Source organism: Aplysia californica, unplaced genomic scaffold, assembly GCF_000002075.1.
Source record: "Aplysia californica isolate F4 #8 unplaced genomic scaffold, AplCal3.0 scaffold00234, whole genome shotgun sequence".
Classification (NCBI taxonomy): Eukaryota; Metazoa; Mollusca; class Gastropoda; order Aplysiida; family Aplysiidae; genus Aplysia; species Aplysia californica.
The window spans coordinates 153,372-156,858 of record NW_004797504.1 but is presented as its reverse complement, the minus strand read 5'-3'; the positions used below and the strand labels follow the sequence as shown (position 1 = coordinate 156,858).

Genomic DNA, 3,487 nt, shown 5'->3' with positions numbered 1-3,487 from the left:
TTGCACGACAAGCGAATTGACACAAGCCACGCAACTAGCAATTCCTTGAGCCTTGGCCTGCGGTTATTTTTTTAAAATACTCGCAGCAGCAGTCACGCTGGGATTAATAAAATTGACATCTTGTCAGGTTCGTTTGCAGAGTCCTCACAGGATGTGGAGTGATTTTTTCCAACTTTTTAAATAACTTCAAGCTGTCATCGTGCTTAAAATGAAACTCATAGTAAGTTTGACTCCGATGACGCATTTGAAAATAAATACACATTTATTTTTTCTTAACTATAATTTCCTTTACCCCAACACCGCATGTACCACAAGCTCAAGGAAAATATCTAGCGTAGCTTGGCCTAAATTAATGTTGGGACTCACGACTTCCCCAACAGCCGGCCTCAACCAAATCGGTCACCCAAGCAACGATTTTCAAGTGGTTTTCTTTCCTAGGATCAAGGCTATATCCTATAGAGTGCGTTGTCCCATAATTAAATATATTATATCAAATTGACGAGACAGAGAGACAGAAAGAGAGACAGAGAGAGAGAGAGAGTGAAAAGAGAAAGAGAGAGAGAGAGTGGGTGAGTGAGAGAGAGAGAGAGAGAGAGAGAGAGAGAGAGAGAGAGAGAGAGAGAGAGAGAGAGAGAGAGAGAGAGAGAGAGAGAGAGAGAGAGAGAGAGAGAGAGAGAGAGAGAGAGAGACCAGCTATCCACTAGGGTTCATCGGGCACTCTTCATGGCTAAAATTGTCGATCATGAACTTTGTGGGTCGAAGCCCGTCTCCTAAATGTTCTAAATTGTGTCGTTGTGGGTGTAAAAGCGTATTATTATACTTTAACAAGGAAAGTTACTGCATGGCCATTGAAGATCTGGAAGCAATATTTCTCACCCTGCTGGCCTTCATCTAACTTCTTTGCATACTTTGGCCTTTGCCTATGAGGAACTAACTTCATTATCTGTTAATGCGTTACCATGAGCTGCAATCATCAATGCGAACGTCTAGCTTTATGCTTAGCGCTCATTTTAACAATGTAAAGTTGTTTAAGTGGTGGGACCTCCAAATTTAACACTAGTCTCAGACAGGACAGATTTGAGGTGACCAACAGCTTGAAAATCTCAACAAAAAACTAAGTCCATAACGCTCTGACAGGGATTAGAATCAGATTAGTTTCATGGTTCAGCGTGATACCTACTTTTGAGCTAACGGCGTGCCCCTATCATGTGTAAAGTGAGTGGATTTAGTCATATTTAGTCAAATGCCACGTTATTAATGACATCTGTTCCCACTGTAAAGTGAATAGATTTAAAGATAGATTGCATCTAAAACCATGTAAAAATGGCATCGGTTTCCTCTGTGAAGGAAATAGATTTAGAGATAGATTTCATCTAATGACATGTACACATGGCATCTGTTCAGCAATATACACCCATAACGATCTGCAAAATCAGATCTAATCGAACATGTTTGGAAGAGTGACCTGGGTTTGAATTTGATAATTTGCACTCTACTTGCTTGCATTCGTACCAGTTTTACATATTTCGATTTGTACACAAGTGTTGATACACACCAATACAAACGCGTACATTCTTTTTAGTTTCTTTGATTGCACTCAATTTTCCCCAGTCTGAATTTTTACAGTTAATCTTTCAGCGACCATATCTCGAGTGTCTCTTATCGTTGATTAGATTTTAATATTAAGGTGCCAGATGACGCGCTATCTATTTCGCTTAATATTGGTTTGCTTCTTGACTAGGTAGTATACGGCTTTCACAAATCAAATGTGTGAATACATTTTCAAGTTTCTTTCGGACGCCTCTGTATCCATTGTATAAATAATATAATGTATATATACGCACACACACAACCTGGTAAGAAGTATTTCAATGTAAGCATACATTTGTGCCAACTTTAGTGTGCGTTTGCTGTCGCAGAAACAAACGGGAGCGCAACATATCTGTGAGTATGTGTGCACGTTCTCGCTTGCGTATCTGTGCCCACGCGTGTCTGTCTATCTATGTACGCGCATCATGTACGTGGGATGCCAACCAGATCTTCATGCTGAGCGAACTAGTTAAATAAATGTACGTCCTGCTGGTAACAGCTATTGTACTGTTACCGATTCACGACCCCCCCCCTTTCCCCCCTACCCACACACACGCACACGCGACGCAAGCCCTCCTGGCTCGCTCTGTTGCTGTCCGCCGCCCCATTTTCGCGGGCAACCCAGGCCTCAAGTCTCTCTCTCTTCCCTCGTGAGTTGGTTCGAAGTTAAACTGGGCAATGAGTTGCAAAAAGTGGATAATATGTTAGTGGACCTCTTCGTGAAATAGTATGATATGAACCGCTTCGGCAAAAGGGTTAGAACCACATCGACAAACGGGTCAGCACTAATTCAACAATTAATGGATGCACCCACTTCGGCAAACGGGTTAGGAAAGAGTGTGAAGAGTCTGAATTCGGATAAATGCTTCATTGAGAATTATCCGGTTATCCTTATAGATTATCCGGATTTTGCCCACCTCTGGTCCGAAGTGTAGCAAAACTCGAGCACTATTCAGACCTGTGAATGGATGAGGCAGCAGCGGGATCAAATTAATCTCGCGATGCTGTTGGAGAGAAGAACTTTTACATTTGTTTTATATCACTCAGTGGGCCGCTCTTGTGGGACTTCCCAGTGTCATTTTGTACTCTCCTTGTCGGCGAGTGCCATGGCTTGATAGAATTAACGAGCATTTCAAGAGATTGGAATTATTTCTGTTCTACAAAAGGATGGACTAGAGTTTGCCTATTGGTAAGTTTTTCAAACGTGGCATTAATATGAAGCACCTGTGTTGCCTATTATTTTTTTTCGATAGCACGATCTTCATTATCATTATTAATATTGTTTACCTTTATTTTCTATGTTATCTTTTTTTCTTTCTTTTGTTTTGGTGGTTTCGTGTATATTTCTAGTGGGTTTTTTGTTTGTTTTACTTTTTAAAATAATATTGTATTCTTTTCATGTATTTGTTTTCTTTCTTTTCCTTAGATGGAGGTTTGCTGGCGGGCAATCGAATTTCTTCTTCTTTTTTTTTTTTTCTTAATTAGGAATAAACGAAACCTCTTGTATTTTCATATACTGTGAAATGATTTTAAAGTACTGATAACCATAATCAACTGATTTGACATAATTATTGTACTGAAAAACAGATAATTTCATATGCTTCGTTTTAATATTGGAACAATTATTGTAAACCTAATAAGAAGGTTATAATTTGCGCCTCACTTCTTAAAAATGTGTTTTTATAATTTCTAGAAATGACAAGAAATTAGAGAATGGTTGGATCGAAGAAAGGACGTGCCTTTAATAAAGAGGGGTATAATATGTACGTATGTATGTATGTGGGTGTTAGTGTGTGTGTGTGTGTGTGTGTGTGTGTGTGTGTGTATGTGTTTGTATGTGTGTGTTTATGTGCGTTTGTGTGTGTATGTGTTTATGTGTATGTGTGTGTGTGTGTGT

At 39.5% G+C, this 3,487-nt stretch overlaps 1 protein-coding gene across 1 annotated transcript in view; it reads left to right on the top strand.

The window, feature by feature from the left end:
* The first annotated feature begins 2,275 nt into the window (after window positions 1–2,275).
* The window catches only part of LOC101856102 (sex peptide receptor), a 60,694-nt gene continuing 59,482 nt past the window's right edge, over window positions 2,276–3,487 (top strand). The window contains exon 1 of the mRNA XM_005100038.3: window positions 2,276–2,779. The gene's annotated coding sequence lies outside the window, so the exon portion shown is untranslated. The remainder of the gene's footprint in view (window positions 2,780–3,487) is intronic.